The sequence below is a fragment of the Protopterus annectens genome, chromosome 3.part1 (genome assembly GCF_019279795.1).
Source record: "Protopterus annectens isolate FY-2018-M chromosome 3.part1, PAN1.0, whole genome shotgun sequence".
NCBI classification, from domain to species: domain Eukaryota; kingdom Metazoa; phylum Chordata; order Ceratodontiformes; family Protopteridae; genus Protopterus; species Protopterus annectens.
The window spans coordinates 900,863,144-900,890,736 of NC_056732.1; positions in this window are offsets into that span (position 1 = coordinate 900,863,144).

Below are 27,593 nucleotides of genomic sequence, written 5' to 3' on the forward strand. Positions count from 1 at the left end.
CTTTCTGTCTAGAGAACTAAGCTTTAGCATGAGCATGCAAGAGAAGGAGAACACCAAATATTCCTCTCAGCTGTACAGCGTTTCACAGAATGTCCAGATTGTACATTATATATTTGGTCCATTTTTCATGAAACTGTTTTTTTTTCCTCTCAAATCACTGGTAAATCATTGAACACTGAAGTCAGAAAATATGACAGACATTTGAGATTCAGACTTTGTATCCTTCAGAAAATTCACGCTAAGGCAAAACCTGCTATTCTATCAACTTTCTGAGTTCTCAAGAACAATATTTAATAATTGCCCCTATTTATGGGCTTTTGTCATTATTTATGGCTTTGTCCAGATAAATGTTGAGAGGTATGATACCAAAGGAAAGTACTGTTGTTCCTATTATACCTATATCTTTTTATTTAAGTATACATTAGATGTTGTTATTTTTGCCTTCCAAAAGTTAGTAGTTTATTGGCCATTTTGGGCTAATTTCTCTCTTTCACTTCCCTGCTATAAAAACCACATTTGCACAGCTTTTGCACTTGTATTCCTTTCAGCAAGTGCCTTCCAGGTGTTCTGCAGAGTGTACAGAAGCTGAGAGACAAAAGAAAGACTTTGGAGTGATTAAGTATCATTTTTTGCTTTTCTTGCTGTCTTAAACTAATTCCGCCTAAAACGCCAGCTGTTTTAGCGTTTCTGTGATTTAAAAAGTTTGTTATTGCTACATATTGTACTTATTTGCTGCCTGCACTTGAATTAAGTTGTTTTTGTGCTTAAATAATTTGTTTAACTGTTGTTGGATATACACTAAAGTGTGATAGCCTTTTCTGTGCATTTAAAATGTTGTTTTGATTGTATCTGCTCTATTTTCTGAGGGAAAAAATTTTTTTTTAAAAATATACTTGTTTCCTGCCTTTCTGAACTAGTATAGTCCATTTTTTAGGTTATTACTGAATCCAGGGCTGTGTTACACGTTTCTGTGTTGCCCATACCTTACTTGGATAGAAGGAAGTTTCTCTGTTCACCTGTGAGAGAGGGGAGCTTTGAGCAGCCTATCTGTCCCTGGACGAGTGGTTTCATCCCAGAAGTTAGTAGTTTATTGGCCATTTTGGGCTAATTTTGATTGCATTTGCCCTATTTTCTGGAAAAAAAATATATATATATATATATATATATATATATATATATATATATATATATATATATATATACTTGTTTCCCCCTTTTTCTGAACTAGCATAGTCCATTTTTTAGGTTATTGCTGAATCCAGGGCTGTGTTACAAGTTTCTGTATTGCCCTATTGCCCATACCTTACTTGGATAGAAGGAAGTTTCTCTGTTCACCTGCGAGAGAAGGGAGCTTTGAGCAGCCTGTCTGTCCCTGGAGGAGTGGTTTCAGCCCAGAAGTTAGTAGTTTATTGGCCATTTTGGGCTAATTTTGATTGCATCTGCCCTATTTTCTGCAAAAAAAATATATATACTTGTTTCCCCCCTTTCTGAACTAGTATAGTCCAATTTTCAGGTTATTGCTGAATCCAGGGCTGTGTTACAAGTTTCTGTATTGCCCATACCTTACTTGGATAGAAAGAAGTTTCTCTGTTCACCTGTGAGAGAAGGGAGCTTTGAGCAGCCTATCTGTCCCTGGAAGAGTGGTTTCAGCCCAGAAGTTAGTAGTTTATTGGCCATTTTGGGCTAATTTCTATCTCTTTCACTTCCCTGCTATAAAAAATGCATTTGCATGGTTTTGCGCACCGGGCAGCGCGGGTTAGCTAGAGTTAAACTATTCTCAGCTCCACAAAGTCTACTCTTCAATTTTTCCCTTGGAACTAGACAAACCTTCAACTTTAGCACTCAAACCATTCATTTCACAGTCAAGCACTTGCTTAAAACTCATAGCAAGCACTAATTAACCCTAGCACTAGACCCCCCTATACTATCCAAAAGGACAAGGCTCCCTATTCGTCCCCACCAGCCAATCAGAAAAACAGCTTACTCTACCTATTCAGGCATGTCCAAAGGGCAGTTTCCAATGTACTCTCCAGTCCAACTGGTGAATCTGGGCATTTTGAGGCAATGTTACAACTGCCTCATGTACACAGACAAGCCTCTCCTCCTACCACCAAACAGTAACATATGTGAGAGATGCAGTTATACAGCCAAACTGGAGGAAAAACTCTCTCAACCCAAGACTGGAACTGACAGTCAAGAGGCGAAGTGTAATACTTGCAACACACCACCAGTCTCACATAGACCTAATAAACCAACACTGGCAAATAACACACAGGAATACATGAAAACATACTCGGAGGATCTAAATAAAAATCTGCAAAAGCAACAGAGACTTCCAAAGCAGACATCCAAGCAACCTCCACACTCCATCACCAACCACGAAACACATAATTCACATAATCAGTGTGCCACACAATCACAGCCCTTAAGGCAAAATAACATACTCAGCACACTAGTAATAGGCGACTCTATAGTCAGGCACACTGATGTCCCACTAACTAGGCTGGACATGGAGAAGGTTATAGTTAGCTGCCTGTCGGGAGCCAGGATCCGGCACATAACACAAGCACTGAGGTCACTGCAGAACAAGTACAAATACAACTCTGTCATTGTCCATGTTGGTGTGAATGACCTGAGACGTACCTCCCTAGACTACATGAAAAGAGACATGGAAGATCTCTCTGATCATGTCGCCCAGGCTGGTATGACCCTGACCCTGAGTAGCATCCTGCCCTCACCAAGAATGATCCCACAGTATAAAGAAAAAAATGATCAATTTCAACAATTGGCTAAGTTTCTGGTGTCATTCAAAGGGGATCCAGTATCTGTCCGCCTGGGATGACATGCTCGACAAGCCACGTTGCTTCACAAGAGATGGCTTGCACCTGTTACCCTTAGGCCTTCAAATACTGAGCAAGGTTCTTGCCGCCCTCATAGTGTCTTTTTTAGGCAAGGCTCAAAAGGCAAACCCACCACCATAAATAGCTCAAGTAACCAAAAACTGAGGGTTATGCTACTCAACGCCAGAAGTCTAAACCTCAAAATGCATGCACTTGAGGCACTCCTCAGTATGGAGAACATTGACATCTGCGCAGTAACAGAAACCTGGTTTAAGGCTCCTGAGAGCACCCCAGCACTACTAGGCTATAACTCATACCTACCTTTCGGCCACAGAACCAGAACCAAAACACAAAAGGCGGGGGTGTATCCATATTCATCAAGGATACCCACACCTCCATATTAGTGGTGCAGCACAATGCATCAGAGATCATCCACGTGCAACTAACAATGGGCAAAACTGCAATCCAAATTGTAGCTTGCTACAGGTCACCCACCATGACCCTGGACCTCCATTCTGCATTTCTGTAGACACTGGGAAATATGAACATCCTACCAAACACCCTAATACTGGGCAATTTCAATTACCCAAACATAAAGTGGGAGAACTACTCAAGTACTGACTCCCTTGCCCAATGCTTCCTAGAATTTATAAACTTTAATGCCCTAGATCAACTAGTCAACACCCCCACCAGAGGGAACAACATATTGGACCTGGTCATCACCAACATGGGCGACTGGTGTTCCACACCGGAGGTCAACCCCTCACTGGTTAGATGAGACCATAGACTAATCACTCTGGATATCCACATTCTGCCCCCACCCCCAATCAAGGAAACCACCATGAAAAACTTTTCAAAAGCAAACTTCACGTTACTTAAGACCGAGGTGGAAAGGTTCACAGCCCTGATGCTAAAGTACACTGCTGTCCAAGCTACTGAAACCTTTACAAAGGCACTCTATGAGCATCTGCAGGAATGCATCGATCATGCTATCCCAAGTAAAACCAAGAATCACTCCTCCAAGAAAAGGAAACCAGTCTGGTGGACCCCTGCCATAAACAAGCTATACAACAGAAGGGGGAAACTAGTACAGAAAAGAGTAAAATCCCAAGAAGGAAAGACATCCCTGATCAGTATCAGCAAGAAACTACGATCCCTCATTAAATCATCCAAGGCTAGTTTCGAAAGAAAAATTGCCAATGACTCCAAAGATAACCACAAAGCATTCTTTAGCTATGTCAAGTACCTAAGTGGAAACTCTCAGATCAGCTCTGAGTTAGTGCAGAATGGCACAAAATACACTGAACCGATTGATATTGCCAACATTCTGGCAGACAGGTTTAGTGCAAACTTCACCCCCATCTCATCCCCTAAAGGGCCGATAACCATACCAGAAGAATGTAGGTCCCCATCAATCACCGACACACAGGTTAAAACAGCCCTATCCAAAGCCAAAAACAGCTTCAATAGGACCAGACGGTGTCCCAGGCTGTGTCTTACAAGAGGTCTAAAATGAACTAACCCCTCACCTAAACACACTGTTCAAACTCAGCCTCTCTATAGGCTACGTACACACAGAATGGCACACAGCAACAGTTATCCCACTCCACAAAGGTGGAGCCACAATGGACCCTGGAAACTATTGCCTTATAAGCCTGACTAGCCTTGTCTGCAAGGCTATGGAGTGCATCATCATGAAACTCATTAACAGAGACATTGGGAACCTCCAAACCTTGGACCCTAGCCAGTTTGGCTTTGTTAAGGGCAGATCATGCCGCCTAAACCTGGTGGACTTCTTTGAGACGGTTACCAAGGCAATAGACGAGGGAAATGAGGTCCACACAGCCTACCTAGACCTCGCAAAGGCTTTCGACACCATTCCCCATTCTAGTATTATAGACAAGCTCACCAGCTTGAACATAAATCCCTAAGCCACGAGATGGATTGTCAACTGCTCATGGATAGAACCCACATGGTGAGAGTTGCAGGCTCTATGTCTGACTCTAAATCAGTTACAAGTGGCATCCCCCAGGGCTCAGTCCCAGGACCCCTCCTGTTCGCTATATACTTCTCAGAGGTAATGGCAAGCATAGGAGGACTGTGGCTGACCAAGTTTGCAGATGACTGCAAACTAGGGGCCATAATATATTCCCTGACTGATAGAGACACCCTCCAGAAGAGTCTCACTGAGACAGATACCTGGTGTCAAAATCATGGCCTCAAACTAAATGCCAAAAAGAGCATAGTCCTCCCGTTTGGAAAAAAACAAAGTACCCATGAACTACCACATATGTGGTAGTCCCCCTAAATACAGAAAATGTAATAAGGGATCTGGGGACCCAAGTAGATAGTAATCTCTGCTTTAATAATGATATTGCCAAGGTGGTTAGAAAATCCTTCTATGTGGCCCACTTAATCACAAAGGGGTTCGCATCTAGAACAAAAGAGGTTATTGTGCCTCTCTACACATCCCTCATTAGACCCATCATAGAATACAACGCCCCATTTGAGATGTACCTTACAAGACACCTGTGACAGCTGGAAAGACCACAAAAGTACCTCACCCAGAGGATTACTGACCTCAAACAGATGCCCTATGCAGCCCGATCCAAGAAACTCCAGCTGTACTCTGTTGCATACGGCTTACTCAGAGGTGATCTCTGCATGACATACAAGGCCATGTCCAACCCAGAATTGATGGACATGCTCCGCCTAAAAAAAAAACAAATCCCAGAGAGCCACACGCTCTAGAGATACAAACCTCACCACAATGATAAATAGGACATGCTGGAGGGATACATTCCTGTCCCAGAGACTCCCCATGCTTTGGAACAGGATTCCAATATATATCAGGCAGAGCCCCTCACTAACACTCTTCAAGAGAAACCTTGACGGGTGAATGAGAAACAGAAAATTTACCCCAGGGATCACTGCAGTGGCTCTGCTGGACAGGGGCACAGGGAACTAATCTAAGGGGGTGGCGAAAGCCACCACATTCAGGCTAGGCTTATAAATGGCTTTGGGCAGATAGCCTAGTAATTACCTATGAACCTATGAACCTATATATGTGAAGAATATACCTGTATTATTAAATATCATAAACTGTTTCTTTTTTCAAACTGCCTTAATCATTTTTCTAGACATCTCTTGCCTTGTAGTTGCAAACGTTGTTTTGTTTATCTGTTGTTGACCAGTTTAGTCCCACTAGGCTAGTAGCCTCTTCAGGGGTGATCCAAGGTGGTATTTATACTAATAGGGGAAATTTCAACAGGGCATCAGGGAACTTCCCTAATCTTGGTAGTCGGGGGAAGGCTTTGTGTTTTACACATCCTGACTTCCTGTTTAGGAGCTAAGGCAGCCAAGAGGAAGAGGGAGAACACATGGCTGATTCAGCTTTTTGCTTAAAATGGAGTGAAAGTTGCTGAAAATTAGTTGAAATGGTAGAGTCCCTACCAGAAGTTTTTTCTGATGATGTGGGCGCAAAAAATAGTGACATTGGAGTAAAAGGAGATTGTAGTTGTAATTGAGATGGATTCGGAGGAAACTTTTCAGAAGATATTATTTGAAGGAAAGACAGTTACTTCTGAAAAAATCATAATTACAACCCTGCAATTGGAAGGGGAGGATTGAAGGATGATTATTTGGAAAAATGGCAAACCAAAGTGAGCCACAAAATGGAGCAGCAATTTCATGGAGCAACATCATGGAAAACATCGAAGAAGAAGAGACTGTGCCACAAAAAAGTTCCAGAGACAAAAAACTTATGCACAAACTGTTATAGAAGGGAAAAAAAGAAATAAAAGAAAAAAAAAGTGTACAGTGCATGTGAGCAGTAGAAAAGAAGAAAGTGTGGACAGGTATGAGGTTTAGAATTCTGTCATAGCACCTCTGGATGTCAGAGCAAAAGAGCTAAGAACATTTATTTTAACTAATAAAGAAACTTTTTGTGACTTGATATTTGAGACTGGACTGGCCATGGAAACATTTTTTGGGTGCATATGAACAAAAGAAAATATTTATCCATGATCAGAATATGGACAAAAAATAATGATCCAGTTTAGAACAGAAGTTGAAGCAAAGGAACTGAAAGAACATTTGTTAACTATATGTAAAGAAGTAAAGGACACTACAACAAATATGTGATGAAAGAGGATTATGGACTGGGGATGGGAATGTGGAGTAATACTGAGAATGGAAAAATGATAATGTTATGCATGCACCTACCATTATTAATGTTCATGGCAATAGGGGTTTTGTGAAATATGGGGGTCAGTCAAAGACTTGTTATTTCTGTGCAAAAAATGATCAGTTCTTAAAAGCTGAAATATTAGCCTTAAATGTGAAAAGTATGAAAAATCTTATGAGGAGATTATGTATATTACAGTGGTGTGCTGCAGTAGATGCATATATTATTATTTTAGAAGATATCAGAATATTAACAGAGGAAGAAAGAACACACTGACAAACTGTGGAATAGTGTAGTAGTTTGGAACATGGGGAAAGAAACATGCTAGGCATATGTATATTATGTCAAGAAAGCATTAAAATACTAGATGTAACCATAGTGGAACTAGGACGAATCACAATAATAGACTTGAGATAAAACAATATGTGTAGAGAATTATAGATTTATATGCATATGTAACAAAAAAGAGAGAGAAATTATGTTTAAAAATATTTTTAGCTTCATAGGTAGGTACTAGGCCATTGGCCCTAGGGCCTATATAAGCCTAGCCAAAAAGGTACCCTGGCTTTTGCCACCCAAGAAAATTATTTTCCTGTGCTCCTGTTAAGCAGAGCCATAGAGGTGATCCCCAGGGTGAACTTCCTATTTCCCATCCAATCATCAAGATTTTTCTTGAAGACTGCTAATGAGGAGCTTTGTTTGATATAGATAGGTAGTTTGTTCCAGAGTATGGGAAGTCTCTGGGACAGGAATCTATCCCTCCAGCATGTTCTGTTTATTGTAGTGACAAGATTTAGGTCCCTAGAGTGTGTAGCTCATAGGGATTGGGGTTTCTTTAAGTGGAGCATGTCCAACAGCTCTGGGTTTGACATAGCTTTGTATGTTAGGCAGAGATCACCTCTGAGTAGGCAATATGCAACGGAGTAAAGCTGGAGTTTTTTGAGACGGTCTGCATAGGGCATCTGAGGCCTGTAATCCTCTTTGTGAGGTATTTCTGTGGCTTTTCCAGTTGTTGTAGATGTCTTGTGAGGTACATACCAAAAGGAGCATTGTACACTATAATAGATCTAATGAATGACGAGTAGAGGGGAACAATGACCTCTTTTTTCCTGGATGAGAAACCTTTTGTGATGAGGTGTGCCACATAGAAGGATTTCCTGACTACTGTGATGATGTGATTATCAAATGAGAGACTACTGTCCACCTGTGTCCCTAGGTCTCTTATCACACTTTCGGTGTTAAGTAGACTACCACCTATGTGGTAGCTCATGGGTACAGAGTTTGTACCAAAGGGGATGACAATGCACTTTTTGGCATTGAGCTTGAGGCCATGGCTTTGACACCAGGCATCTGTCTCCATGAGGCCCTTTTGTAGGATGTCCACATCATTAGGAGTTTTGATTATGGCTCCTAGTTTGCAGTCATCTGCAAACTTTGTTAGCCAAAGACCTTTTGTGTTAGCTTGTACTTCAGAAAAGTAGATACCAAACAGGAGAGGACCCAGGACTGAACCCTGGGGTACTCCAGTTGTCACTGGTCTGAAGCTGGATTTGGAGTCTGCTACTTTCTTGAGTATGTTTGTATAAATATGAAATTATAGTGCCGGGTGATTTTAATTGTAATTTAAAAAAAAATGTTAAAATGGTCAAAGAAATCATGAGAAGCAGAAAGTTAAGTGTATGTGAGAATTACAACTGGCCTTACAAAAACAATGAAATTAGGACAGAAACTGAATATTTTTAATGTCTGTTAGTTTAAAAACAAAAACAAAAAGGAATTAAGTATGCTTGATTTTTGGATCATGTGGCTATATGGGTTAAAGTACAGGAAAATAAAGAATATATAAGAATAAGAAAATGAATAAGGAGAATTAATAAAAGGAAATAAATTTAGAAGAGAAAAAAAGAACTTTTGGAATTATGGAAAAAATCATATGAATTTGAGTGTGTTTTATGAGAACTGGACTTTTGGTGGCTTAGTTCTAAAGAAAAATATTAAAAAAAGTGTTTTTAGAATGTATAATCATCATAGGTTCATAGGTTCATAGGTTCATAGGTTCATACTAGGCTATCTGCCCGAGGGCATTTACAAGCCTAGCCCATAGTTTTGTGGCTTACGCCACCCCTTTAGTATGGGGAACTATACCCATTATTTTGCTGTGCCTCTGTTGAGCAGTGACACTGAGGTAATCCCTGGGGTATATCTGCGATCTCCCATCCATTGGTCAAGATTTCTCTTGAACAAGGCCAGCGAGGTGCTCTGCCTCACATATACCGGGATTTTATTCCACAGCATAGGAGTCTTTGGGTGATGAATCTATCCCTCCAGCACGTCCTATTAATAGCGTGTCGAGGTTTAAGTCTCCGCCCTTGTGGCTCTGACGGATCTAGATTTTTGAGGTGAAGCATATTCATCAAATCTGGGTTTGACATGGCCTTGTATGTTAGGCAAAGGTCACCTCTGAGCAAGCGGTGCGACTGAATAGAGCTGGAGTTCTTTCAGTCGGGCAGCATAGGACAGATGTTTGAGACCCTTTATCCTTTTGGTGAGGAACTTTTGTGGCCTCTCCAGCTGCTGCAAGTGTCGGGTCAGATACATTCGAATGGGGCATTGTACTCAATCATTGGTCTGATGAGTGATGAGTATAGGGAGACTATGACCTCCCTTGATCTAGATGAGAATCCCTTCATGATAAGGTGGGCAATGTAGAAGGTCTTCCTAACTAATTTAGCTACATGGGTGTCGAATGACAGACTACTATCAACCTGGGTCCCCAGGTCCCTGATAACTTCTTCTGTACTCAGTGGATTGCCACCTATTTGGTAGCTAGGGTAACCTTGTTTTTCCCGAAGGGTATGACTATGCATTTTTTGGCATTTAACTTTAGGCCATGGCTCTGGCACCAGTTATCCGTTTCTGTGAGACCCTTCTGAAGGATATCTGTGTCAGATGTGTTTTCTACTATGGCGCCCAGTTTGCAGTCATCTGCAAACTTTGTCAGCCATAACCCTCCTGTGTTTGCTTGTACTTCGGAAAAGTAGATGCCAAACAAGAGTGGGCCCAGGACTGAGCCCTGTGGTACACCACTTGTGACAGGCTTTGAGTCTGACATGGCGCCAGCAACTCTGACCCTGTGGGTTCTGTCACTCAGCCAGTTTGCAACCCATCTTGTGATGTATGGGTATCATACATCACTTCCTAACCTTGAGTACACTACCCTATCTACAACCACTCTGCACACACTCTAACTATGAAACATCTTCTCATTTCTTCTGTACTACTGTTAACCATCTCTGCTCTAACCTCTTTTTACTCCAACCTTTACAATCTTCTCATACACTCCCCTACCTCCCACATAAATAGTACCTTTTCAAAAACTTCTTCATTTATTATTTCCCCAACTCTATTCAACTTCTCCACCACATGTCTTCATAAACTCTATTTACTTCAAATCCATATGCCTACCTACAAAATTAAACCAAAGCTATCTAAACCTCATGTACCTATTACTACTCTCTCTCTTCTCACAAAAAAACTACTCTGCTCTGGTGACATCCATCTCAACCATGGGCCCTCTCCCTCTTCCCACAGCCATATATACCTCAGAAGTACCCCAACCCTCCCCTCTCTATATACATATCTCACCACCCCCACTCTCAGGCATTGAACTCATCCCTATCTAAACATCTGACTATATACTCATGAAACATTCAAAGCTTAACAAATAAAATCACTGAATTACATACCTGGATAGCTCTTTCCTCTCCTCACATTCTTTCCTTATCTGAAACTTGGCTCAAGCCTCACATCACAGACAATGAAATTCTCCCACCTGGTTATAATATCTTTTGCTCTGACAGAGTTATAAAAAAGGGGCTGGTGTAGTTATCCTCTACTCCAATAGCCTAAACCTTTTACCTTTCTCCTCTCCTATTCCTGACTTCCAGCCAGCAGAACTTCTCGTATTAAACTGTCACCTTAATCCTCTTAAGAAATTTGCTGTTGCTTCCATTTACATCCCTCCTGGAAATAATCTGCTCATCCTACAGAACATTCTGCCCTGGTTTTCCCATACTAGTCCATATGAAACCCTAATCTTAGGAGATGCCAACATAGATTGGTCCAAAATTACTACTGACTCTCCTCAACATAGTATCAACCTAAATGGTTTCCACCAATTGATCTCAGCAACCACCCGTCTCCACAAAATCTCTTCATCCATCTCCACAATTGACCGGATCCTAACCAATTCCATCCAGCATTACCATAACCTCACCACTTTACCTGACTCCCTCAGAGATCATCTCCCTACATCTGTCCTAAGACATACCACCCAAAATCACAAACCCCACCTTTTTAGAGATTGTCACAAATTATCCAACTTTAATATCTTCAACTCTATTCTTTCCAGTATTGACTGGTCTGCCCTTAGACAAGTCCCTCTGAATGATGCTGTAAGTATGTTCAACAGCATGTTCCTTAATACTTTAGACTCCCTAGCCCCCTCCAGGAAAATCAAAATAAAATCTAACCTAGCCCCATGGCTTTCTAAGGAAATTAGGACCCTTGTGCAAGAAAGAGACAGTGTCAGGAAAGTCTGGAATAAAATTAAACAATGACCCCTTCTACTCAAATATAGACAACTAAGGAACCTTGCTAAGAAACAATGTACAAATGACAAAAAGGCCCACTATAACACTGCCCAGCTCAACAACAAATCTAACCCTTGAAAGTTCTGGTCTACACTTAACAAAATTCTTTCTCGAGGTTGTCCTGCAAACCCCTCCACTTACCCTAATACATCCCCACCGAAAACCACTACCCTCATCAATATACACTTCATTGAAACTATCCAGAAACTCATTCCCTCAAACTCTAGCACTACTGCTGTACTTACCCCTCCTAACCCTCCAAACCAAACTTTCTTTTCCTTTCACCTTGTTCCTACTTCTTACATCAAATATCTTCTTCTTAAGCTCAAACCCTGCTCTCTCTCTCTAACGACAATCTACCTCCTACTGTCCTCAAACTTACTGCTGAATCTATTGCTTATCCTATATGTATACTAATCAACAGATCAATTCTAGAATCCACCATGCCTACCCTGTGGAAATCCTTCTTCACTATTCCATTACACAAAGGTGGGAACGCCACAGATTCTGCCAACTATTGACCCATTGCCATTCTATTCCACCCTCTAAGATTCTTGAAAAATGCATTCACTCTCAGCTTCTTAACCACCTCCTCCAGCATAACCTTCTCACTCCCACTCGGCATGGCTTCCATCCCAACGAAAGCAAACCACTGCCCTCCTATCCTTCATTCATACCATAGGCGAAGCCCTCAACAACAGCAAACTTGTATCCTGCCTCTTCCTTAACTTTCCAATGCTTTCGATACAGTCTTTCATCCTCTATTGCTATCAAAACTTGCTAATCTTAATCTATCTTCTTCCTCCTTGGCCTGGTTCAGTAGTTACCTGTCCTGTAGGCAGCAATCTGTCAAGTGGCTGTCATCCTTTTCACCATTCCTTCCTGTTCCAACTGGAGTACCCCAAGGCTCCATCTTGGGTCCCCTTCTTTTTAATGTCTTCACCAACGATCTCTACACATACTGCAAACAATCTTCTCTCATCCAATATGCTGATGACTCTACACTTATTTCTGTCTCAAACAATATGACTGAGCTCCATACCCTAACCCAAAATTCCTTTCTATCCACTGAAAAATGGCTGCCTGATAATTTACTCATCCTCAACCCTAAAAAGACCAAACTCTTACTCTTCCTCCCTCGATCTCTTACTAACCATAAATCTACTTTTGCTATTAAATCTTCCAACAACACAATTATCCAACCCGAAACCCCCACAAAACTTCTTGGAGTAATAATTGATGAAGAACCAAAATTTAACCTGCTCTTACTCCAATGTATAAAAAAACACCAGAAGTTAGGGCTACTGTATCGTAATAAAATATTTCTAACCCACAATGCTAGACTCATACTGGCACAAGCATTCATCCTTCCCTCCCTCCTATATGGCGCCCCAGTACTCACCAACATTCAAACTACAACCCTGAACAAAATCCAATAAACTTGCCACAAAATAGCTAAATTTATCACAAACTCTCCTTACAATGCTCATCACTGTATTGCTCTAAACTCTCTCCAATGGCTTGAGCTCCCCCAACAACTCCAACTATCTCAATTTTAAATGCTGCACAACATGCTTTACAAACCTTCATCTTGTCAATCTCTTTCATCCTTTACCTCTACCTATACTCCACCTCAAACCCTCCATACCTCTAACCAGCAACTACTTGACATCTACCAACCTACGAAAAGATTTGGCAAACTACTTTATAAATATTCTGTTGCTCTTGCTTGGAACAAACTTTCATTAAACATATGTTCCTTCACCCATGCATTGCACTTTAAAATTATCTAAAACACCATATGCCCAACTCCAAGACTTGTCCCTGCCACGACCCATTGTAAGCACCTTTCACTCTGCTTAAATCACTAATTAAGTTTTTTTTCTCACTCATCTTATTTCCCACAACTCCATGCATGATAGCCAATGCCAATTGCTTTTTAGCAATTAAGATGCATCATTTTCTCTTGTAAATACATGATTGCTTTGTACAAATATTGTGTTTTTGTTGTATTATGTAAGCTCACTGTTTTGTTTTTATTCATACTATATTAACAGATTTGTTATTTTGATCTTTGTACTCATATATGTATGTGCTTAAAAATTTTTAACTGCACTATGTTTTTCATGTAACTGTTTTATTGGAGCTTTTCTCCTTGGGTCTCCACTGAAAATGGGCCTCAAGCCCAGTTGGATCAACCTTTTTAACAAATGCCAATAAATAAAAATAAATAAATAAAATAAAAATATAAGGAAGAAAAGAAGAAAAGAAAAGAGAGATATAACATATTAAGTCAAGAAACATTCAGAGATTTATTACAGAAAAAATCATTTTATGAAAAAGAAAGATAAATATATAAATTGAATCAAACTAAAAGTAATAACTTGTTATATAAACAAAAATATTGTTTACAAAGAAAGAAAGAAGAGGTAGCACCATATTTGCGTAAAGTAATAAAGGAAGGAAAATAATAAGAGAATTAATAAGGACGGTAAGCAAATAATACAGCAAGAAAGTATATATAAATAATTAAAGAATATGTATTTGAATTATTTGTTAAACGATAAGAAAACATAGAACACATTTATAAATGTGAAAAATTAAATAATGAAGATAAGTATTTAGAACAAAAAATAGCTATGAAGGAATTGAATGCAATTGTAAAAGATATTAACATGAATTCTGCAACAGGACTGGATGGGATTGAATATGGTATGTATAAAAAATAAAGGAGTGGCAAAAATAATTTTTATAGAAGTTATGAATGAATGGTTAGAAATTGGAATTAAAAAGAAAGAGATAGGTACAGGAGTTGTAAAACTTATATTTAAAAAGGAAATAAAGAGGAGATAAAAAATTGGAGACTTATAATATTGAATAATAAGGATTATAAATGCAGTGGTTAGCATTGTTGCCTCACAGCAAGAGGTTCTCCTGTTCGATTCTCGGCTGGAGTACCTTCTGTGTGGAGTCTGCATGTCTTCCCCGTGGTCGAGTGACATTAAAGACATGCAGATAGGTGCGTGCATGAATGGGTATGCCTTCATTGAAGGTTGGGCGTTGGGCTGGCACCTCGGCACCATAAAAATCCACTGCCAATCATTAGCAGACCGGAGTTCCGCTGTGGCAACCCCTAACTGGGAAAAGCCGAAAGACATTACTATAAAATTTTATGAGAATAATAACATAAAGTTTACAAAAAATGGAAAGAAAAATATGTATAAAATGTATTAGGAAGTAAATGAAAATGAAGTTAAGAGTTATTGTGGATAATAAGAGAAATAATTGATAATATCATAAATAAAAATGTAATAGCAAAGGTTATAATATAAGTAAAGCCTATGATCATATTCAATATAAATCATTATGAGGAATTTTGCAGGCATATAATGTAAGCAAAAAAGTTTATCAGTAATAAAATCTGTTTATGAAAGGAACTAAGTGAATCTAAATATAAATGGCTGGACTGGGGAATAAATAAAAATAGAACATGGAATAAAGCAGGGCTGCACAGCTAGTAATGTAATTTTCTCATTAATTATGAATGAATTAGTGAAGGAAATTAATAAAATGTCAAGTAGCAGTGGATACAAAATGATGAAAGAAGTGCATTTGCCAATAATGTATAAATATGCATTTGATATTGTACTAAATGTTAAAAATAAAATATGGGGCGTCCGTGGTGGTGCAGCAGTTAGCATTGCCACCTCACAGAAAGCCTCAGCTGGGGTGCCTTCTGTGTGGAGTCTGCATGTCCTTCCTGTGGTTGTGTGGGTTTCCTCTGGGTGCTACGGTTTCCTCCCACATCCCAAAGACATTGGATACTCTAAATTGGCCCTAGGCGTGAATGTATGCATGTGTGTGCCTTCCGTGGAATGTTGGGTGCAGGGCTGGCAACTTGACACCGTAAAACTCCACTACCAATCATGAGCAGATAGGTGATCCGCTGTGGCGACCCCTAACCGGGAAAAGCTAGAAGAAGAAGTTAAAAATAAAGTATGGATGGGATAAGTAAATGAAAAATTAAGTATAAATAAAAAAATGGTTTAAATATAAATAGAGGATTTGTTTTTGAAGGTGTGATAGGAGGTATTAAGTTCAATGAAAAATATATAGATATATTAGAAATAATATTTGGAAGGAATGAATACAGACAACAACAATGGTATTTATCAGGCTGTGGATGGTAATTCATTACTGAAACTAAGCAGAAATTCCTTAAGATTCCAAGAGCAGGATAAGTTATTTCTTACACTTATTTCATAATTGCACTTCTTTAATGCTTATAATTGTGCTATACAGTTAATCTACTACATTTTGCACTGCTATAAAGCTTTTTTACTGTTTCACTGCATTTATGTACTGTTTTATACTGTTTAACTATACTTTTCATTGCTAGATACTGTTTCATTACTCTAATTGCATGTTTACTGATTTACTTAACTCTAAACTGCTTTTTCATACCGAGAGTTGTATTTTCTGTTTGTGAGTGCTCTATCCATGCCTTTCTGTGTATTTTTGATTTTTTGAGGCTTCTGTGTTCTAGTCTAGTTTGTTTGCAGTTAAAAGCATTCTCTAGAGTCTGCTTGCTCCTTGATCTGTTTAAAACTTTCATTTAGTGGCTACAGATAGTAGCTGTAATAATGTGCATTACTATAATTGCATTTTTATTTAATTACTAAATTGTAAACTGCTTTTTCATACTGAGACTTGTATTTTCTCTTTGTGAGTGTTCTTTCTATGCATTTAACATGAAGTTTCTGTGTTCTGCTCAGGTGGCATAATCTTGATAGAGGCCTGTTGCTGTCCAGGCCCTGGAAGTTTTGTTTGTTGAGTTTCACGTGTTTCTGGCAGCCATTTTCTGCTAATAGTCTGTCTTCATTATTATTGAGAATAACAGAGTTTCCTGACCTTCTGTAGTACGAGTGATTGGGTAATAGCAGGGGCTAATAGGACTGAGTATTAATTTGATCTTCTAACTCTTCCATCCTTACTGGTATATAAAACCTGTGTCTGGAAAAGGTTGTGCTTGTATTTATTAAGCTGTGGATCGTAATTCATTACTGAAACTAAGCAGAAATTCCTTTAGATTCCAAGAGCAGGATAAGTTATTTCTTAAACTTATTTCATTGAATTGCACTTCTGTAACGCTTATAATTGTGTTATACAGTTAATCTACTACATTTTGCACTGTTATAAAGCTTTTTTTACTGTTTCACTGCATTTATGTACTGTTTTATACTGTTTTAATTGTATTTTTCATTGCTAGAGACTGTTTCATTAGTCTAATTGCATGTTTACTGATTTACTTAACTGTAAACTGCTTTTTCATACTGAGAATTGTATTTTCTGTTTGTGAGTTCTCTATCCATGCTTTTCTGTGTATTTTTGATGTTTTGAGGTTTCTGTGTTCTAGTCTAGTCTGTTTGCAGTTAAAAGCATTCTCTAGAGTCTGCTTGCTCCTTGATCTGTTTAAAACTTTCATTTAGTGGCTAACGCTAGTAACTGTAATAGTGTGCATTACTATAATTGCATTTTTATTTAATTACTAAATTGTAAACTGCTTTTTCATACTGAGACTTGTATTTTCTCTTTGCGAGTGCTGTTTCTATGCATTTACCGTGAGGTTTCTGTATTCTGCTCAGGTGGCATAATCTTGATAGAGGCCTGTTGTCCAGGCCTGGTAGTTTTGTTTGTTGAGTTTCCTGAGTTTCTGCCAGCAATTTTCTGCTGATAGTCTGTCTTCATTATTATTGAGAGTAACAGGGTTTCCTGACCGTCTGTAGTATGAGTGGTTGTCTAATAGCAGGGGCTAATAGGACTGAGTAATAATTTGATTTTCTAACTCTTCCATCCTTACTGGTATATAAACCCTGTGTCTGGCAAAGGTTGTGCTTGTATTTATCAGGCTGTGGATGATAATTCATTACTGATACTAAGCAGAAATTCCTTAAGATTCCAAGAGTAGGATAAGTTATTTCTTACACTTATTTCATTGAATTGCACTTCTGTAATGCTTATAATTATACTATACAGTTAATCTACTACATTTTGCACTGTTACAAAGCTTTTTTTACTGTTTCACTGCATTTATGTACTGTTTGATACTGTTTTAACAATATTTTTCATTGATAGATACTGTTTCATTACTCTTAATTGCATGTTTACTGATTTACTTAACTGTAAACTGCTTTTTCATACTAAGAGTTGTATTTTCTGTTTGTGAGTGCTATATCCATGCTATTCTGTGCATTTTTTTATTTTTTGAGCTTTCTGTGCTCTAGTCTAGTCTGTTTGCAGTTAAAAGCATTCTCTAGAGTCTGATTGCTCCTTGAACTGTTTAAAACTTTCATTTAGTTGCTACAGCTAGTAGATGTAATAGTTTCCCACCTCCACTCCCTATTGTTGTGGTGTTCTTATACTTGGTGGCTTTGCAGTTGCCTGCCCATACTGTATATTTGATCTGTGACACTCTCTCAGTCTAGTGTCATTAGTTCATTCAATCTAATAGAGAACATTTGTGAAGGCCAACCCACTAAGATTCTTAACCTTGAATTAACTTCTGATCCGGATTTCTCCATTTCCACTTTACTGAAAAAAAAATTCTAAGCTTGTTTCCCCCCTTTCCTGTAACACGTCTAGTCCAGATACAGATGTACTGTATCCAAGACTGTTTGTAAGCTCCTGAGACCCCCAGCCACCCCCCCCCTCTTAACTAGGGTAAACTATTCCTGGTGCCATAAAGTCTGCTCTTCAAATTTTACCTTGCAACTAGCCAGCTTTTTAGTTTTAGCACTCATATCTGTTTCTTTGAGCTCAGCACTTGTTCAGAACTCATTGTAAGCACTAATTAAGCTACAAATTACTACAGCACTCAACTTTCCTCACTTGTCTAGAGGAAAACAGTTTTTAGTACTTAATAAATAAGCACCTATCCAGGCATGTCTAAAGGTCAGCTTCTGGTGTTTTCTCCTGTCTTTCTGATGAATCTGGGCACCATGGGGCAATACAGCAATTGCATCGTATACAGACTAGCCCCTCCTCCTACCACCCAACACTACAACCTATGAGAGCTGTACTTATTAGCCAAACTGGAAGCAAAGCTCTCTTCACCGATGACTGGACTAGACAGTCAAGAGGAGAAGGTAAACACTTGCACCACACCACACTCATCACATAGTCCCTCAAAACCTACACCACCAAAAACACACATAGAAGCACAAAACACATACCTACATTTGTGGAGGCTCTGAATAGAAATCTACTCAAACAACCAAGACCTCCAAAGCAGAAATGCAAGCAACCTCCGCCCCCAACACAACCCAAATGACACATAGCCCACACACTCAGTGTGCCACTCAACTACAGCTCATAAGGCATAACGTATCCAATACTCTAGTCAAAGGTGACTCTATAGTCAGGCACAATAAAGTTCTACTCACCAGGCTAAACAAGGAGAAAGTTACTGTCAGCTGCCCGTCGGGTACCAGGATCTGCCAAATAATGCATGCACTCAGATCACTCCACAAGAAGAACAAATATGACTCTGTCATTGTCCATGTTGGTGAGAATGACCTGAGATGTACCTCCCTGGAGTACATGAAAAGAGACATGGAGGAGCTCTCTGATCATGTAGCCCAGGCAGGTATGACCCTAGCCCTGAGTAGCATCCTGCCATCACCCAGACTGATACCACAGTACAAGGACAAAATGATTGACTTCAACAATTGGCTAAGCTTCTGGTGTCATTCTAAAGGAATCCAGTATCTGTCTGCTTGGGATGACATGATCGATAGACCATGATGCTTTGCCAAAGATGGCCTACACCTGTCGCCCTTGGGATTTCACATACTGGCAAAGGCTCTTGCCTCCCCTATAGTGCCTTTTTTAGGCAAGGTTCAAATGACAAATTCAACACCGTAACAGGTACAAGCAAGCAAAATCTGAGGGTAATGCTACTTAATGCTAGAAGTCTAAACCTCAAAATGTACTCACTCAAGGCAATCCTTAAAATGGAGAACATAGACATCTGTACAATGATAGAGACCTGGTTCAAAGCTCTAGAGAGCACCCCTGCATTACCAGGCTATAATTCAAACCACACCTTTCGACCACCTAACCTGGACCAAAACACTAAAGGCGGAGGCATGTCCATATTCATCAAGGATATCCACACCTCCAAGCTAGTTGCTCAGCATAATGCATCCGAGATAATCCAAGTTAAACTAACTATGGGCAAAACCGCAATTCAGATTGTAGCTTGCTACAGACCCCCCACCATGCTCCAGGATTCCCACATCTCTTTTCTTGATACACTGGAAAATATTAAGGTACAACCCAACACCCTAATAATGGGTGATTTCAACTACCCCACTATTAACTGGGAAAACTACTCATGTACCAACTCTTTTGCTCAACGTTTTCTGGAATTCATAAATTCCAACGCCTTGGATAAACTTATCCACACCCCCACCAGGGGCAGCAATATCCTAGACCTGGTCATCACCAACATGGGTGACTGGTGTTCCACACCAGAGGTCAATTCCTCGTTGGCCATTTCCGACCACAAGCTAATCACCCTAGAGATCCACATCCCACCCCCATTAGGGAAACAACAGTAAAAAATTTCTCCAAAGCCAACTTCACACTTCTTAAGACAGAATTGGCAACCTTCACAACCCCCATGCAGATGGACAATAGAGGTAAACCTGCTGAAGCCTACACAAATGCACTTTATAAGCACTTACACAAGTGCATGGATCGTGCTATCCTTAACAGAACCAAGATGCTATCCTCCAAAAAAGGAAGCCAGTCTGGTGTCCTTCTGCCATAAACAAACTCTACAACAGAAGAAAGAGACTGTTGCAAAAAAGAGTAAAATCCCATGATTGGAGGAACTCCGTGGTCAGCCTCAGTAAGAAGGTGAGATCCCTCATAAAATCATCCAAATTAGTTATGAAAGCAAAATCACCAGTGATTCTAAAGACTACCACAATGCATTCTATAGCTATGTCAAGAATCTCAATGGCAACACTCAGATCTGCTCTGAGTTACAGCACAATGGCACTAAATATACAGAACCAACTGATATTGCCAACATCCTGGCAGATAGGTTCAGTGCTAACATTTGTTTTTAAAACATTTTAAACATGTTTGAAGTCATTTACATCATTTCTGCATTAATTGAACAGTATAAAAGGAATGGGTGTGTTCATTTGTGTTTTTTTTTGAAGAGTTCACGTAATATAAAGTGTGAAAGCTTTAAAACAAACTATCTATGAGTTTTTTGTTACCACCCTCTCACCCCCTAAAGGGCCCATCTCTACACTGGAAGAATGCAAAGTTCCTGTAATCATGGCTACACAGGTAAAAACCTCACTCTCCAAAGCCAAGAATACAGAATCCATGGGACCTGACAACATCCCAGGCTGCCTTCTACATGAACTACAGAATGAACTGGCACCCCACCTAAGTACCATGTTCAGTCATAGCCTCACCTCAGGCTTTGTGCCCATTGAATGGTGCACCGAGACAGTTATCCCACTCCACAAAGGGGGAGCCATGACAGACCCCAGGAACTACCGCCCCATTAGTATGACGAGCCCGGTCTGCAAGGCCATGGAATGTATCATCATGGAACTCTTAAACAAAGACATTAGAGATCTCCCAACTCTGGACCCCACACATTTTGCTTTTGTAAAAGGCAGATCATTTCTCCTAAACCTGATAGACTTCTTTGATGCAGTCACCAAAGCCATAGATGAGGGTAAGGTGGTTCACACAGCCTATCTAGATTTCACCAAGGCGTTCAACACCATCCCCCACTCTGGAATTACATATAAACTCACTAAACTAGGTATAAATCCCTATGTCACAAGATGGGTTGCCAACTGGCTTACTGACAGAACCCACACTGTGAAAGTAGCAGACCTCAATTCAGACTTCAGACCAGTGACAATTGGAATATCACAGGGTTCAGTCCTGGGTCCTCTCCTGTTTGGTATCTACTTTTCTGAAGTACGGGCTAACACAGAAGGTCTTTGGCTAACTAAGTTCGCAGATGACTGCAAACTAGGAGCCACAATCAAAACCCCTAATGATGTGGACATCCTACAAAAAGTCCTCACTGAGACAGATGCCTGGTGTCAAAGCCATGGCTTCAAGCTCAATGCCAAAAAGTGCATTGTCATCCCCTTTGGTATAAACTCTGTACCCATGAACTACCACATAGGCAGTAGTGTACTTAACACTGAAAGTGTGATAAGAAACCTTGGAACATAGGTGGACAGTTGCCTCTCCTTTGATAATCACATTGCCACAGTGGTCAGGAAATCCTTCTATGTGGCACACCTCATCACAAAAGGTTTCTCATCCAGAATAAAGTGGTCATTGTTCCCCTCTACTCATCACTCATTAGATCCATTATAGAGTACAGTGCCCCTTTTGGTATGTACCTCACAAGATATCTACAACAACTGGAAAGGCCGCGGAAATACCTCACAAAGAGGACTACTGGCTTCAGACAGATGCCCTATGCAGACCATCTCAAAAAAGTCTAGCTTTCCTCAGTCGCATATCGCCTACTCAGAGGCAATCTCTGCCTAACATACAAAGCTATGTCAAACCCAGAGCTGTTGGACTTGCTCCACTTAAAGAAATCCCAATCCCTCCGAGCTACATGCTCTAGGGACCTAAACCTTGTCACCAGAATAAACAGAACATGCTGGAGGGATAGATTCCTGTCACAGAGACTTATCATACTCTGAAACAAACTACCTATCTATGTCAGACAGAGCTCCTCATTAGCACTAGGAAATAGGAAATTCACCCCGGAGATCACTTTTGTGGCTCTGCTTGACAGGGGTACAGGAAAACTATTTTCTTGGGTGGTCAAAGCCAGGGTACCTTTTTGGCTAGGCTTATATAGCCCCTAGGGCCAGTAGCCTAGTACCAACCTATGACCCTATAATGTACTTAAAGAAGTAAAGGATATGACTATTGTTTGGAAATCATATAGATATTCAAATAGAAAAAAAGCACACTTGTTGAACACCATGGTAATATAAAAAACTGCTTATTTTGCTTACAGCTATATGATTCCTACTAAGTATGGAAAAGAACTAATGATGATTACATTTTCTTTTATATGGGGCTCTAGACTGAATCCAATCAAGAGAGGGATCCTATATATGAAAGAAGAGCAAGGAGGCTTGGGTTTAATAAACCCAATAATACATGTATTATCTTTAATTTTATATAAGGTATTAAAAGGAATTATGAAGGAAAATAAAAACTTGATAGAAATTATACTATACTATAAATACATAGAATTGTGGGAAAGAATGGCAGTTATAAAAAGAAGTAAAAGCATTGTGAATGAAGAAATGAAAGAGCGCCAAAACAAAATTCTGTTATGAAAATAAAAAAGAATATATGTGAAAAAATAGAAAGGAATGGTACATAAATATTATGAAAGCATTTTATTGTATCGATCCATGGAAATATTTACAAATAGATACGAAAAAAATGCCATAATGATGAGATATAATAACTATAAAAAGATTAAAGATTGTAATTATTTTTATGGAGATTGTCTATTAGAAAATTCCTGGTTAAGGCTAATATGCCATATATGAAAAAACAAGTTAGAATATATAATAGATGTGGAGAGTTTGAGACTACAGAGCATGTGTTTTTGAAATGTAAAAGAGTAATTTGTGGAAAGAAATGTGCAAATATAATAGGGTGAAACATTTGTTAAAATTTGAGCAAATAAATATGGACATACTAGAAATTGGTTATTATAGTGCATGAAAACAGGAAGAATTGAAGAAAATGGACAGAGTAATATTTTATGTTTCATGGACTATATGGAATGAGAGACTAAATAAAATCAAATACAATGGAAAATGAACTTTGACAAAGATTCTGGAGAAAATAATGTTTTGGTTGTGTATAAAAGAGTAGGGGGAATGCTTAAATTGAAATTTATAATGTACGGAAATTTATAAATAGATGTAAATAATGTAAATATGCAAATAATATGTAATGTATATATCAATTTAAAAAAACTAATCTTTTAGATAGGTGCTGTGGGTTATTTTCCATTCACCTCAGCTACCACCAACTCGGGCAGACTGGGCCTCACTTTAACATCTTTTATGAACGATGACACACTCAGGAGTGCAACACCCCCACCACCCACTGCCAGTGCTGCAAAAAGAGTGTTATCAATCCATCTACCTACTGTAAGAATAGAACCCATAACCTTCTGCACTAAAGGAGAGTGTGCTACACATTGTGGCACTGATACTGATGACACTGTTAATGCAGTAATCGACTGATATCTTTACACTAGAGTAAATTGCGCAACACACTACCCATCGTCTTTCTTATCCAACAGCCATCTGTATTCTATATAAAGTAGTTTGCTGTCTGGCATAGATGGAGAAGGTTCTAACTATGACCAAAATGATCAAGGTTTAATTATTGACTTTGACACCAAGGAGCAAGTGGGGGCTTGGGAGAGAGTGGCCTTCACTAACTTGCCCATGCTGTCAAGAGGAAGGGCAGTTTGGTTTTCTGCAAGGTCAACATCAGATTCAGGAGGAGGCTTGGAATGTGACAACATGCACAAAGCTCTAGGACATATCATCCCACCAAGCAGCACAGTAGCACAGTATAGATAGTAATGTGACCAAGTACAAGATGCATCATCCTGTAGGGCTACAATCATGGAAGATGCAACATACTAACAGTAACCGTATCTATAGTTCTGGAATATAAAAATCTCCCCTTTCTGGATCCCTGGATAGCAGCCCAAGAGCTCTACTTAAATTGTCTTGCCAGCACCATGAAGAATGGTCAGACAAGTGGTGGCACATGTCAGTACCATAAAGAATAGTCAGACAAGTAGTGGCACTGTCAGCACCATGATGAATTGTCAGACAAGTGATGGTGCCTGTCATTCCCATGAAGAATAGACAGACAAGTGGTGGCATGTGTTGACAACATGAAGGATGGTCAGACAAGTGGTGGCATTTGTCTGCACCACTAAGAATGGCCAGACAAGTGATGGCTTATGTCAAGCCCATGAAGAATGGTCAGACAAGTGGTGGCATATGCCAGCACCATGAAGAATAGTCAAACAAGTGGCGGCAAATGTCACTCCCATGAAGAATGGTCAGACAAGTGGTAGCCTATGTTGACAACATAAGAATGGCTGGACAGGTAGCAGCACATGTTGGCTCCATGAAAGGTAAGACAAGTGGTGGCATATTGCCATCATGCAGAATGCTCAGACAAGTTGTGGCACTTGTTGGCACCATGAAGAATGGTCAGATAAGTGATGGCACATATTTGCAGCATGAAGAATGGTCACACAAATAGTGGCACATTGCCTCCATGAAGAATGGTCAGACAAGTGGTGGCACTTGTTGGCACTGTGACGAATGGTTACACAAGTAATGGCACATAGCATCATAACAAATCATTAGACAAGTGGTTGCACATATTGGCAGCATGAAGAATGGTCAGGCAAGTGGTGACAATTGCCAGCACCATAAAAATGGTCAGACAAGTAGTGATACTTGTCAGAACCATGAACAATAGTTAAACATGTGGTGGTGTGTGTCAGCACCATGAAGAATGGTCATACAAATGGTGGCCCATGTCATCACCGTGCTGAAAGGTCATATGTGTTATATAACATATAAAATAAAGGACAGATAGAGGGACTGAAAAGAGAGGAGTTGAGGCAGTGGAGCTTGATAGCTGATAAGCAGAAAGGATAAAAGTGAAAAAAAAAATCAGTCCACTATATCATTTCCTCATCTACCAAAACTCATTAATATTACATAAAGTAGAATTAGTAGGCTATCCACTGATCAAATTAAGCTACTTCTGTGTGCACGAATTTGTACCTCACATCCCAGCAGCTAAAACACATTGGCTTTTTTCTAACTGTATACATTTAGAAAGGCTTTTCTCTGCACTCTAAACCATAAGTATTGATCAATGCATACTTTGCTATATAACTAGCTAGCTATACTTGCCCTCCTGTTTCTGGATCCTAGATTTTTTCTCCTGTTTTAAATATCTAAGGAATAAGCTTCTGATCACTGGTCCTGTAGGATTATCAATTTCACAGAATCCTCAGACTGAGAGCTAATAGCTTTGTTAACCTTTAAATATTTTTTAACCTTTCAGGCCTTATTGCTGGTAATGTGGAAATTTCCAGTGAACTTTTTTTTTCATATATAATGTTTATTGCATTTCTCCTCTATTTAAATACAAGAAAAGAATATACATACAAGCTACTTGGAATATCAAGTTTCAGTCGTCCAAATACGATATACATAACATAAATCATAGGTTAACAATTATACGGAATTGTCGAATAATCAAGCTGCTCTTAATGAGCTGTAAAACAGACATTTACATAAAGATAGTATACAACATATTGAAAATGTGACATTAAAACATTGCAACCAGATATTCTAGTAACCTAAATAAACATTCTGTCTTGCACTTACTATGTACAATATATACACTGATGTCACCTCAATGTTCATCTTATATGTGTTTGCCATGACCTGTACATTGTTATTTTGGGTATTTCTATAATAATTGTCTTTAATTTCCCTTAATTATGTAAAGTAATATTGATGGTGAAGTCCTTTGGTCATAAATCAATTTTGTCCTAGGATTTCTAAAAGTGTTTTCCAATGTTTCTGATTGTAAGATAGTTTTTTTTTTTTGGCTTCTTGTAATTAATTTGCTGGCTAATAAGTATTTTATAGCCATTCCTTTAAATTCTTCCCATGTGATTTTACTTCTATCTAACCAATTTTGGGCTATATATGATTTGATCATTGCACACAATGTGACAGTGATGTGTTTATTTTCGTAAGAGAAATTATTAGGGAATATATGTAAAATTGCCATTTCCCATGACAGGGTAGATTTGATGTATCCCTTTTTTTCTAACTTGGTTCTTAGCGAACACAATTTCCAGTGAATTTACCCCATCACTTTCCTGATTACCCACAGGTCATTATGTCATTACAAATGAGAAATAACACTACTTTGCAGTAATAATAGCAATGCCTTTTTCAAAAATAGTGCATCTTATTTCCCAAAATCTTGAATATTTTGTGGAGACTGACACATATCGTGTACATGGTATTGTCTGTCATAATCAGTAAAATAAGTCCTTTCTGAAAGTAATCTGGTATTTACTGCAAACTCTACTCCTCTAGTCCTAGGATGCTGCACAGTGGGTAAACATCATGACATGAAATCATATCCTTTACAGTGATGTGTGGATATGTATGCATATCTACACCATCCTTGATAGTTCTAGCCTTATATATCTACAAGATCCTTGGTAGTTGTAGCCTTATATGGAAGGATCCCACTATGATGCAGAAAATGGAAATATTATCTGGAATGCGCATTAGGTAATTATGTACAACAGTCATATGTAGATAAGATGGGCATAGTAAAATGTAATGCTGTTTACCCAGTTTAGGCTAAGACTCCATAACCTACTTTATGTTTTCCTGACTGGCCCTTCACTAATGGAAGAACTATGATGCATCTAAAAGACAGTACTATCAGATCATTGATTGCTAATACTCAAGTATAGATTTCTATATACATGTCAAACACAAGACAATATACTACAGATAGAATCATGGCTTAAATCTATTGTGTGAAGATGGAGAATTTTTTCTTCATAGCTATATCACGTTCATAGAAATTATTTGAAAAATGAGTCCAAGATGGTGGCATGTAGTTACCTGGGGTCAAACGTGTCTCACTCAACACTTTATTTTCACCTTTGGATTTTAAGTAATTATTGTTTAAATAATGCCAGCTGTTATATCACTGTTTGTCCTCTGTGATTTTTTT